Raw genomic sequence first — 13,906 nt, 5'->3', positions numbered from 1 at the left:
GCTTGCTTACATACATATCACTTTCTGATGTTTACAAACTATGCACTGTATTTCCTAGTATACACAGAATTATTATAGTTATTGATACCTTGTATGTGAATGAACAAAATATATTTTGTGGTGTATCATCTTTGTTTATTCACATACTAATTTGCAAAATTTGGTAATTTGCAGTGGCTCTCAGTCATTTGTCTGAGTTTAGAAAGTTCTGCTATAATAGCATTCAAATGAATGATGTGATGATTAATTAAGAGGCAAAATTATCATCACATATATAAGCAACTCTTCCTGTCCTCTGTTACATGAATATAACCATAAGGGAATTGAGTCTTTAATCACTGTCTAGCACTTTGAAATCCCTGGTTGAAAGGCACTGTAGAAAAGAAAAATACTGTTAGTAATAGTATTAATTTTTGGTCAGTTCCTGAAGTCTGTTCTACTCAAGAAAAAACATACATATCCAATATCAAAGAGCTCTAGGGGATTTCTAAAGCCCTTAAAATTACCTCAGAAATCACAGGACTTTTGGAAGTGTTGGTTCCATGATAAGAGGAAGTTATTACTGGAATAACGATGATTCCAGATAAAGAATAATTCTTGAGTGCACAGTCATGAGGACTCAAACAAATGCAGGTGATGTATTCTCTGTAACAAGATGAGACCCCTTTTGATAGCCCGAGAAAACTCTGCAGGGAACATGTAGACTGAAAACAGATAGTGGTAATTCCTCTTGGAATAAAACACCCTTCCTCTTTGCTTTCCTCCACCTGCCATCAGTTCTGTGGATCACACTATTGTGTGTCTACTAGAAAACAGTATAGTATGAGGCTGAAAATTACATGATTCATGACATGAGGTTTAAAAACACTTGAGAATAGTTTGTTCATGTTCAGGGGATTTCCACAAATACTTATTGATGACAGACCTAGTTTTCACCTTGCACTTTTCACTGTCCATTTCATCCTTACAAAAGTTGATGTTGTTCTATATAGCACTGTCACTATTCATAATAAGCACACAGATATTTCTGTGTCCACACATAGATGCTCTTGGAATGATTGTGAAGCCTCATTCAAAATAAAACTAGCACTTTTGGTTGGTTTTAAATGGCATAACATACCCATGAGTGAATTAAAGTCTGTAGTCAGTGTTTTTTGAAGTAGTTTTATGAAATTAAAAACTATATAATATATTATGTTTATATAACACACAGGAACACAATTTCTCTCACACACACAAACACTTTTAAAAGATTAGAAACCCACGTTTACAGCAAGGCGTATAGTTAATTTCTGTGTTACTGATGTTTTGAGATATCTGACCTACTGTGTGACCTATATGTGTTGCGTGGGGCATGAGTGAAGATCAAACTTAAGAGTGTAAACTAAAACTGACCTGAGGGAAAGCTTTCTTTACACATGTATTTGTTTTTATTTATAATAAATTAGAAAGTGTAATTTTTTTCTAAAATCCTAAGACAATTAATAGGGGAAAATCACTCCCACCAATGGACAGTGCATTAGACAGGACCTCAGTCAGTAGACTTTTGCCTTAAACTTCAGTGGGGCCAGAATTAATGCCTAAATTCTACTTCCGACATTACCTGTGATCTTGGGCAAGTTACTTTACATTTGTGTGCCTCTACTACTTCTCCAATCCTTTGCAGTGTTGTCTGCTTTAGGACAAGAGCAATATATATAAAAATAGAATGATAGGACCCCAGTTTCAGTTGGGACTATAGGTCCTACTGTAATACAGATAATAAACGAATTGGGCTCCCATTTCTTTTTTTGGACATGGTAGGGGGTTGATTGGGGTGATGCAAGACATATTAACAGCTATATTCGAGTGGATGCTAAGGTCTGTTTTTTTGGGGGGGATGCTGCAGGGCTCAATGAGCTGCCTAGGGCCTGAGATGGAATGTTTTGAGTGGTGAGGCAACACACACTGATCTAGCATTTCCCAGTTGGCAAGCATTAATGCTGATGAACTGAAGGGAAGACAAATTGTACCCGTGTGCATGCTCTCTCTCTCTCAGATTTATTTCCTTAAATGTTGAATGGGTTTTGTGTATATGTGAGCTTTCTCCCATATGGTGCTATAATACACATGTTTTTAGAAGCCTAGTGCACTGAAAAACCCTGCAACTTTCGGTAAATGGAAAGGTGGGGAAAGGGAATGTTTTTATCAGAAGAATGAAAAACCTTGGCTGAAGCATACTTGGACTGAGGTAATAAGGTGGACTGGATGAGGAATTATGTTCCTAGCTTCTGTTTGTCAGAGGGTGGAGATCACTTGATCATTACCTGTTTGGTTCACTCTCTCTCGGACACCTATAACCAAGTAGTGGGCTGGATGGACCTTAGTCTGACCCAGTATGGCCATTCTTAATGTTCTTATTATTAGAAGTCATGACTTTTATATTCTGAAAGAGAGGATGGCATGGGCAGGGAAGTTGCAAAGGCACTGGAAGAATCCTGTTTGCTTGCTTTGTATGAAGTATGCAACAGTCATGGTTGTTCAGTGTTATGCACCGACAAACAACCATGATGAACAGGTCAGAGACTGTTTTTATAATATTTTGCAGAGCATCCTCGGGAAGATCAATAAATACAACATTGTTACCCTGATCAGAAATCTAAATGCATAGGCTGGTGATGATAATGCTCGATATGAACACATTAGGGACTGATACAATATCCTAGTAGAGACTGAACCATGTGGCTTATACAATCTGTACATTGGAGGTATGCTTATGTCACACAAAAAGAGACATAAACTGACATGGTGATCAGATGCTGATCACCCCAAAACAACGTGCCTACATTGCCATTAGTAACAATGGGTTATGCATGAGTACTGTTTCTGGAAGTGGTAATCCTCCGGTTATGGGGGCAAATCAAAACTAAAGAAGATAACACCAAAGTAAAAGTTATACACACTACTACAAAGTTGGTAGGTGCAGGAAGAAAGTGCTTTTCAAACTGAAATTTAACAACAGATTCAAAGATTTAAAGACACTGATGCAGAATATAGAAGAATAATGTCATATTTTCAAAGAAACAATTATAGTTGCAGCCAAGATTCCAGTAGGGCTGGGGTCAGGGTGGGGAGAAAGTAGAATGGCTATAACCAAATACACAGAGGGTGACTGAACCATAGAATCATAGAATACTAGGACTGGAAGGGACCTCAAGAGGTCACCTAGTCCAGTCCCCTGCCCTCATGGCAGGACCCAGTACTGTCTAGACCATTCCTGATAGACATTTATCTAACCTACTCTTAAATATCTCCAGAGGTGGAGGTTATGTCTAGACTGCACCTCTCAAAAAATGAGGTTTACAGGATCTGTTGAAAAAGGGTTTATTTTTGACAGATCCGTGTCCAGACTACTGTTTTTTTTTGTTTTTTTTTGTTTTTGAAAAAGCTCCGTTTTGAAAAAAAAGCAGTGGCCATGTTTATGCTAATGAAGCGCGGGATATTTAAATCCCTGCCTCAGCAATTTTGATGTGCCTAATCTACATCTCTCTGTTGACAGAGAGGTGTAGTCTAGACACAGCTGGAGATTCGACAACCACCCTAGGTAATTTATTCCAGTGTTTAACCACCCTGACAGTTAGGAACTTTTTCCTAATGTCCAACCTAAACCTCCCTTGCCTCAGTTTAAGCCCATTGCTTTTTGTTCTATCCTCAGAGGCCAGGAAGAACAAATTTTCTCCCTCCTCCTTGTGACACTCTTTTAGATACCTAAAAACTGCTATCATGTTCCCTCTAAATCTTCTCTTTTCCAAACTAAACAAGCCCAATTCTTTCAGTCTTCCTTCATAGGTTATAGCGACAAGGAGTCCTGTGGCATCTTATAGACTAACAGATGTATTGGAGCATAAGCTTTCGTGGGCAAAGACCCACTTCGTCAGATGCATGTAGTGGAAATGTCCAGAGGCAGGTATAAATATGCAGGCCAGAATAAGGCTAGAGATAATGAGGTTAATTCAGCCAGAGAGGGTGAGGCCCACTTCTAGCAGCTTATGTGGAGGTGTGAACACCAAGGCTACGTCTACACTGGCCCCTTTTCCAGAAGGGGCATGTAAATTTCATGAGTCGTCGTAGGGAAATCCGCGGGGGATTTAAATATCCCCCGCGGCATTTAAATAAAAATGTCCGCCGCTTTTTTCCGGCTTTTAAAAAAGCCGGAAAAGAGCGTCTAGACTGGCCCCGATCCTCCGGAAAAAGTGCCCTTTTCCGGAGGCTCTTATTCCTACTTCAAAGGCTCTGAAGTAGGAATAAGACTTTGAAGTAGGAATAAGAACCTCCGGAAAAGGGCACTTTTTCCGGAGGATCGGGGCCAGTCTAGACGCTCTTTTCCGGCTTTTTTAAAAGCCGGAAAAAAGCGGCGGACATTTTTATTTAAATGCCGCGGGGGATATTTAAATCCCCCGCGGATTTCCCTACGACGACTCGTGAAATTTACATGCCCCTTCCGGAAAAGGGGCCAGTGTAGACGTAGCCCAAGAGAGGAGAAACTGCTTTTGTAGTTCGCTAGCCTTTCACAGTTTTTGTTTAATCCTAAAATGATGGTATCAAATTTTCAGATGAACTGTAGCTCGGTAGTTTCTCTTTGAAGTCTGGTCTTGAAGTTATTAGGAATGGCAATATACAAAAACCTGTAGGAGAACAGTTCAACCTCCCTGGACACACAGTAGCAGATTTAAAGGTAGCCATTCTGCAGCAAAAAAACTTCAAGATCAGACTTCAAAGAGAAACTGCTGAGCTAGAGTTCATCTGCAAATTTGACTCCATCATTTTAGGATTAAACAAAGACTGTGAATGGCTAGCCAACTACAAAAGACTGTATCAAATGCCTTACTAAAGTCTAGGTATACCACGTCCACTGCTTCTCCCTTATCCACATGACTCGTTATCCTATCAAAGAAAGCTATCAGATTGGTTTGACATGATTTGTTCTTTACAAATACATTCTGGCTGTTCCCAATCACCTTATTATCTTCCAAGTTTTTGCAGATGATTTCTTTAATTAGTTGCTCCATTATCTTTCCTGGCACAAAAGTTAAACTGTGTGGTCTGTAGTTTCCTGGGTTGTTTTTATTTCCCTTTTTATAGATGGGTGCTATATTTGCCCTTTTCCAGTCCTCTGGAATCTCTCCAGGCTAACATGATTTTTCCATGATTTTCCAAAGATGATAGCTAAAGGCTCAGATACCTCCTCTATCAGCTCCTTGAGTATTCTAGGATGCATTTCATCCTAGAGATGGAGAGATAGAGATGAAGAGAGGAGAGAATTAAAGAAGAGAATTCAACAAGAATGAGCGAACAGTAGAACAGTTATAGTGCAATAAGAGTTGAGAGCAAAACCAAGAAAGTTAAGACATGACCCACAAGATATAAGAGGGAATAGATGGAAAATAAAGAAGAGAAACTGAGGAGGCATACAAAAGAGGGGATTCTGAAAGCTTTTTCAGTTATCTAAAGCACTGGCCTCACAGTTCACTTACTATTGTGTCACTGTTAAAGCTTGAGACAGAACACTTGTAAACACAGAAGAAGGATAGCGAGCCTGCTGGATGCACAGACTACATGCATCTAACGAAGTGGATCTTTGCTCACAAAAGCTCCAATAATTCTGTTAGTCTATAAGGTGCCACAGGAATTCTTGTTTATGCAGATTCAGACTAACATGAGTACCCCTCAGATGAATTCTAAGTTATTCCACCTCAGTACCTCAGAACCCCAGGAGGTACTGAGGAGGAATAACTTAGAATGGCTCTGGTGAGGGGCTATTTCAGAATAGCAGAAGTGGTGAGTCTACACATGCCTTATTTTGAAATAGCTATTTCGGAATTGACATTATTCCTCATAGAATGATGTTTATAGATTTTGGAATATGCCGTATGTTATTTCAAAATTATTTTGAAATAACGGAATGGCTGTATAGATGCTCGTCTTGTTATTTCAAAATAACGTTATCTCAAAATAACAGTGCAGTGTAGATGCACTCTTAGGGACTAACAGGCTGAGTTTCAGTATTGTAGGCTGTCTTCAAACCAGGTTTTCACCTTGAGATAATGTACTGAAAGATGCTTAGAATATCAACCCAAGAAGTTTTTAATTTTCTTGTTTTTATGAAAGCATTTGATAGGAAGAGAAGTCCTCTAAAGGATCCCAAGACACCACAGAATTCCAGCAAATACTGTTAATTTGATAAATACCTTGTATGATGAATCTGTGTGCTACTACGGTATAGAGTGGAGACATGAGATTGTCTAAGATTTTTTCTGGTGTAAGGCAAAATTATGTACTATCTCACTTTTACATTGACATAGTTTTTGTGATGAGAAGCGTGATGGGAGCTGTCAAGAGGCAAGCTATGAGATCTAGATTTTGCCCATAATATAATCATACAGAATATTAACTTGGACAAAATGAAAAGACTCTTTACAAGCATAAAAGTAGAATCTGATGAAGTGACACTTTTTATCAATAGGCAGAGGACTAAGATCATGGAGACAGGAGAAAATGCTGTCAATTTTGGTGGATGTATGATTAATGAAGAAGAGTATAAAAGAGTTGATGAGTTTGTCTAAATTGGAAGTACAATATCTGCCAAAGGCCAGCTCACTAAAAAATGCAATGTCAAGAATTGGTAAAGCCAGAGTATCATTTTCCCATTTGTCAAAAGTAAGAAGATCCCTCTACATACTAAAATGAGTATACAGTGTTATTGTCCTTCTAACACACTTGTATTCTTCAGAAACATGACAGATGATTGATGCTCACAACAAGAAATTGAACACATTCCATCAATGTTGTTGAAGAAGAATTTAGGAAATTTATTGGAGAGATCATGTAATCAATGTGGAAATGCTAACCTGCATGGGCCAGCAAACTGTGAACTAAATAAAGGCTATAATGGTTTGGTCATTTTATCAGGCTACCCCATGGCAGAAACACAAGGTATATCTTAGATTGGCTTCGGCTTTTGGGAATGGAAAGTGTGAAGGAGAAAGAACAACCTATCATGGAATAATAAAAAAGGATGCAGATATCATGGAATCATGAATCAAACAGACAGCAGAGGGAAAAATGATTTGCCTCCTGTGGAGGCACTGGAGAATCTAAATCTGGGAAATAAGGTTAATGCTTCATTTCTGATTTGTCACTGTAAAAGTTCTCCTTTCCTGTTATCAAGTAATGCCTCCTCTGGACACTTCTCAAACCCATATCCTCAATTCAATTTCCTTTTGGACAGGTCTAAGTTTCTACATTATTGAACTCTTTACAGTCTTCAGGATCAGTGGTCTAAAAGTAGGGTAATGAGGTGCAGTGTGTAGTACATGCTAAAGATGTTAAAGTCTAGTCGACTAGTTGATTCCCCCACATCCCTTACTGCCTCTCTCAGATAGACTACAGACATGACCACGGAGCCCAGGGTTAGCTCCGCGTGGCACTGCCCCTTTGAAATGCCACCGCGGTGTTTGCATGGAGCTCGGGGTCAGCTGGGGACACCACAGCTGATCCCTGGTTCCAGCGGAGTGCGCAGAGCCTGGAGCTCCATGTAGCATTTCAAAGCGGCAGCGCAGCCTGGAGCCCGAGGTCAGTGGGGGACTCTGAGTCCCCTGATAACCCTAGGCTCCATGAGGGGGCTTCCACTTTGAAATGCACAAGAGCCCCCATTGGGGACTCTTGTACATTTCAAAGCTGGCTTGCTGCATGCAGCCCTGGCCCCAGACTGCACTTGGAGTTCCGCATTCCTCCTTTGAAATGTACAAGAGCCAGGAGGAATGCGGAAGTTACTATCAGCTAGTTGAGTAGTCAATGGAAATTGCATCAGAATAGGTAAATATTGAAAAAGTCTTATAGGGAAATGGTGACCAACATAAACACTTCAAAGACTCCTTAAATTTCAATTCATGCAGCAGAAATATTGATAACTTAGAAGACAACATCAGGCAGACCCAAATAGAGAGCAACTTTCAATAATGTTTGTGAACACTTTGAGAAAAACATCTGTGAAAACCTTGAGAAAAAGGGCAGCATCACACCACATTTTCAATGAGACATTCTTATGTGACACCTACCATGATATAGAGCGCACACAGGATGCTGTGATGTCATCATTAGACATGATTGACAACCGTATAGTTCATCACTGCCATTTTGGTTTAAAATGTACATACTGTCTCTCAGCCAGGGGAAGACCTCACTACAAGATTAAATCCTGATGGTAAGAGGCTATGGCTCAAACTGGATGGACAGAGCTGGCCAAACTTTAAAATAATGCACTAAATATTGCTGTCTTATTCTTTAATTGTGCAGACTTTATAGTAGATTATAATATAACAATTATTTTTTATTAATGCTGTCATAAATTAGAAGCACTGGATGCTGACTTAATAAGGGAGCAGATTAAGTTAGTGTTGTATAGCATGTATGGTTAAGCAATTTCTCCTAAAATGGAAGACAGGGATTGAAATAAAAGAGGAATACTAGCTTATAAACCACAATGGCAATGCCTGATAAACTTTGCAATAAAGCTGAGTCTAAGGGCATTTGACTTGCCTTTTTTTGGCAGAAGTCTATTTATTCTTGCTCCTTTGTGTCCTTTTCCACTGTTATCTGATTAAAGGAATCTTAGGGCCTTTGGAAATCTAGAGTAAATTTAATTGTATTCCACAAAGAACAGTGTGTGGTCAGTCCTTACATTCACACACATGCATGCAATCCAGAACAGTCAACGTAATAGTCTGTGCACAGAAAATAAGCTAAGAGAGTTGTCATGCAACATATGACCTCTGTTACAGTGCTCTTCACAATTCTTTTTCGTAGGTGGTTTGATTTTTTGCACCTTCCGTGTTTTTCGTTCACATTATCGCTCTTGATCCTGCTAACACAGAATTCAGTGACAAAACTCCTACTAACTTCAATGAGAGATGGATCTGTTCCTCATTTTGTTTCCTGAATTAAGTCTGTTTACTCATTTTCATGGGCTATTCATACTATTATAAATGTATCAATAGAAAGAGATCCTGCTATACTAATAAATGTAAAAATGATTGGTTCACATTTTAGGAATGAAAATAGATGTACTCTTCTTTTATGGATTATGTTCCAAAGCAAAAGGATTTGGCCTCATGAGTAAAAAGACTCTGATTAAGGTCAGCTGATGAGCAGAAATGGCTCCAGTCTGCAACTGAAAAACTATGTTCCACTGTCTGCACTGGAGATTAAAACTGGCTTGTTCTTATTCACATTTGGTGAACAGATGGTTCAACTATTCCGTGAGCATTCTGGCAATGCAAAAACATGCACATTAACTAAAAAAAATAATAAAAATAAGTGAAATGTCACTGGGCATCTGACTAGGATCAGTGCATCACAATGCCTGCTTCTCAGGAAGTAGGATGTTGCTATCTGACTTTAAAGGAAGGAACAAAGTAAGCAGGAATGTTGTCATTAGATTAGTAACTAATTCTGATCAAACCAAAAGACTGGAATGACAACCCAGGGCAAAAAAGATACGTGAGGAGGGTACTATTATTCCTTGTCCTATGTGGTTAGCCAGCACCTTTGGGGCCTTTCTGGGTTCTTTCCATTGATTAAAAGAGTCAGGTATTTCTTTGGTGAGTCACCTTCATTTACAAAAAAAAGGTTCACAAAGTCCTATTTTTGTGGACTCAGTAGGAATAAGCAGGGACAGGTTGTTGCCTTACTCACAATTCCTCTCCTGTACTATCTGCTACCTATCAGATGCCACACTCATGAAAAGCTTTTCTGGCTCTCTGCCTGTTTTCTGTTTCTGACACACTTAGACAAAGCTGCAGCCAATCAAAGCCCTATCCTCCGTACTAGCAATCAGTCCCTATGGGCTTTTAATGTCCCACCAGGCTTAATCGTGGACTACTAGAACTGGAAGGGACCTCAAGAGGTCATCAAGTCCAGTCCCCTACCCTCATGGCAGGACTCAGTACCGTCTAGACCAGGGGTGGCCAACCCGTTAGAGACGAAGAGCCAAAATAGCGGTGGATAGAGTGTGAAGAGCCACGTACTGGGGAGGAAAGTTGTTGAGCTAAAAAAAAAACCCAGCACCGGGAGAAAACGGGTGAAAATAGGTGCCGGTACGCCGTCCCAGGGCATACCATCACAAAAAAGGGGAAAAGGTGAGAGGGACAAGCTCTGGGAGGGAATTTGGGTGCAGGAGGAAGTAGAGAAGAGGATGCTGGCTCAGAGAGGGGACTCCAGGTTGGAAAGTGCTGGGGTCAGGTAGAGGGTTAGGGTGCTGAGCAAACCGCTGTGAGGGTGCAGGAGTTTGGGTTAGGGTTCATGAGAGGCACAGGGCAGGAAGGTTGGGAGTAAGATGGGCTCAGGACACAGATTTGCAGTGTGTGGATGGTGCAGGAGTGTTGTGACAGAAGACTGGGGATGTGGGGATGAAGGAGTTTGGGGATGTGAGAGGCTTAGGACAGGGGATTCCAGTGTATGACAGGCTCAGGTTTGAGGTCTGGGAGGGTGCAGGTGTATTATGATGCTGCAGCCAGATGGGGGCTTGGCTACAATTGGGAGCTTGTTGGCCAGGCTTCATTTTTAAATAAAATATTATGTCAAACACAAAATGTTTCAGCACTGTCTTCATTTATGAGAGGGGCGAGGAACCTGTTTTGAGTCGGGGCCACACAAGTGAGATGCAAAAAACAACCCCTCCAAAAAAAACCAATCCTCACTAATGTGGCCTCAATTGTGCTGGTGGGGACAGAGGACAGAGTGCTGCGAAGTGCGTGCTCTTCCTGGCTGTGTCTAGACTACATGCCTCTGTCGGCAGAGGCATGTAGATTAGGGTTGTAGGCAAAGGTAAATGAAGCCGCGATTTAAATGATCACGGCTTCATTTACATTTATATGGCTGCCGCGGTGAGCTGACAAACAGCTGATCAGCTGTTTGTCGGCTCAGCGCGGCAGCCATGTAAATGTAAATGAAGCCGTGATCATTTAAATCGCGGCTTCATTTACCTTTGCTGAATAAACAAATCTACATGCCTCTGCCGACAGAGGCATGTAGTGTAGACGTACCCCCTCTGTTCCCCATGAGAGCTGCGTGCTTCCTGAGAAGTTGGAGCTGGCATGCAATACCAGGATTCCCACTCCTCCCCCCGCCCGTCTTTCACCGGGTCCCCATCCCCTCCTCCAGATCCAGGACCTCCCCACTCTAACCCAATCCCCCTCACCTCTCCCAGAGCCGGCCCCCCCTCTAATCCAATCCCCCTCCCCTCCTTTCCCCAGAACCAGGCACCCTGCCCCCCACTCTAACTCAACCCTTCTCCTCTCCCAACCTAATGCCTGGATTCCGGAACTGCCACTGCTACTGCCATGTGTGTCTCCCTCTAGGAGGGCACTGCTGCCGCCACTACCGCCATGTGCCTCTCCTTGCAGGTGCAGGGCACGTGCGCTGAGTGGCCGGCCTTTAGCACACGCTGGCTTTGATGCCGAGTGCAAGGGACTGACCGTGAGCATGCTCTGGCTGGGATGCCAAGCGTGCGTGGCGGAGGGGAGTGAGCATGAGCGGAGTGGTGGCCATGAGCACACACTGGAATGTGGCTCAGAGTGGCCTGGCCCTGAGCAACCTTGTGCCGAGTGGCCAGTCTGATGATAATTTTTTAATAAAAAAAATTTAATCGAGAGCCACAATTTTTCCATCAAAGAGCTGCATGCAGCTCGTGAGCCGCAGGTTGGCCACCACTGGTCTAAACCATCCCACGTAGATGTCTGTCTAACCTGCTCTTAAATATCTCCAGAGATGGAGATTCCACAACTTCCGTAGGCAACTTATTCCAGTGTTTAACCACCCTGACAATTAGGAAGTTTTTCCTAATGTCCAACCTAAACCTCCGTAATGTATGGTTAAGCCTGCATGTGGCCTAGTGCCTTGGACAGTGACTTCCATTATCTCATGCTATCTTGCACTATAAAGGAATTTCAATGCTTCTTCCATTCAGCTTGAATTAAGTGTAGCCAGCATGCCCATCAGCTGTGACTGCAGATCAGTCATTGGCATGCGTGATGGTAACCTACCAGCATAAGAGCATCATCATTATTTCTTTTTTTAACGTCTGAGTTGAGATTGACTAAATTCTCTTGATGTTATAGTGCCAGATTGTGTCCAGTCCAGCATGGGATGTAATTGTGGGGAAGGGTTACCAACGAGCACACTTGTACCTCTCTAGAAGAACGAGCCATAGTCCTTGCACGCTACTTCCCTTCACACCAGCTAGCACCCATTTCAAGACTTATGTCTAAATTAGTCTCTCAACATTCTGGATTAGTTGGTTAGAACTTCTTCAGGAACTCCTGCTGCAGCACAACCTATGCTCAATCCTCAGCTCCAGGAGGAAATCAAGTTGGCATTTACTTCATTCTGAACTTCATTACTTCATTCTATATTCTAGTCTATGATTAACATATTCAATGTGTTGATTTATCTTTTACATTTATAGGGTAGTGAGAGTTGCCTTTTTATCTGAGCTACAAAGGGAGTTTAACAAACATCAGACAAACCTTCTCTTCTAGGTCAACTAGTTTGCTCCCCATTCCTACTCCTTAATCTCTTCACTACATTGGTGGCTTTTTATCAATGACAGCTCACTTCAACCCCTTTTTGAGGCAGGACCATACAGAATCCTGCTACTGCTGCTGCTGCTTTAATATTGAACTTCTAATTTGGTGTCTGCTACATGTACAGGATTAAAGTGAAGGGGGGGGACACAGATCTCTTCAAACTCCAACTTTTTCCTCTCTTTTTTATGTAACAACACACAACTGAAGACAAAATTGTGTGAAAACAGTGTGATAATCAGTTTTATTATTTATGGAACTGGATTACTGCCCAGTTCTACCTCTGCTTTTGTCCAGTTCTGGGCACTACATTTCAGGAAAGATGTGGAGAAATTGGAGAAAGTCCAGAAAAGAGCAACAGAAATGATTAAAGGTCTAGAAACATGACCTACAAGAGAAGACTGAAAGAATTGGGTTTGTTTAGTTTAGAAAAGGGAAGACTGAGAGGGGACATGATAGCAGTTTTCAAGTACCTAAAAGGGTATCACAAGGAGAAGGGAGTAAAATTGTTTTCCTCGGCCTCTGATGATAGAACAAAAAGCAGTGGACTTAAATTGCAGCAGCATAGGTTTAGGATGGACATTAGGAAAAACTTCCTAACTGTCATGGTGGTTAAACACTGGAATAAATTGCCTAGGGAGGTTGTGGAATCTTCATCTCTGGAGATCTTTAAGAGCAGGTTAGATACACATTTATCAGGAATTATGTAGACAGTGCTTGGTCATAGCATGAGGACAGGGACTGGACTTGATGACCTCTCAAGGTCCCTTCCAGTTCTGGAATTTTGTGATGATTCTATGATGATCATTTAAAAGGAGGCTCAGTGATCTTTTATGCCAGACTTTTTATGGAGCCAGCTGGCCTGCACCCCTACCCCTTTACAAAGTCCTGAGATCAACAGCCTATTTTCTGCTCTTAACCTCTTTGCGGGAATGGGAGGAGTAAGATATATCCACTTTCGCAATCCTTCAGAAGGGGAATCATCGATACACTTGTAAATTTTTCTGACCCATTTTCACAGAGTTCTAGTTGTGATATTTTCTTTGAATGCAAACCAAATGTACACACAGTGCGGGAAATTATGAGAAAGAGTATTGTAATTATTCTTTAACATATCTTGGGAATAAAGGACTCCAGATCAGGAATTTTCTTTGGAGAAGAACTGCCCATATTATGCACAACTGACTAGAAATTCAGCAGTACTCACAAAAGTTGTGTTATTTCACTTTTGAGGAAAATTATGAATGATTTTTAAAAATAGCACTACTTTTTATCATTCTGCCGTT

At 41.2% G+C, this 13,906-nt stretch overlaps 1 protein-coding gene across 11 annotated transcripts in view; it reads left to right on the top strand.

The window, feature by feature from the left end:
* Positions 1-13,906, top strand: part of NCKAP5 (NCK associated protein 5) — a 652,533-nt gene that overhangs the window by 398,033 nt on the left and 240,594 nt on the right. The window lies entirely within an intron of this gene.

The sequence above is a fragment of the Pelodiscus sinensis genome, chromosome 7 (assembly GCF_049634645.1).
Source record: "Pelodiscus sinensis isolate JC-2024 chromosome 7, ASM4963464v1, whole genome shotgun sequence".
NCBI classification, from domain to species: Eukaryota; Metazoa; Chordata; order Testudines; family Trionychidae; genus Pelodiscus; species Pelodiscus sinensis.
The sequence above is the reverse complement of the archived record's forward strand: the minus strand, read 5'-3'. Positions and strand labels throughout refer to the sequence as shown.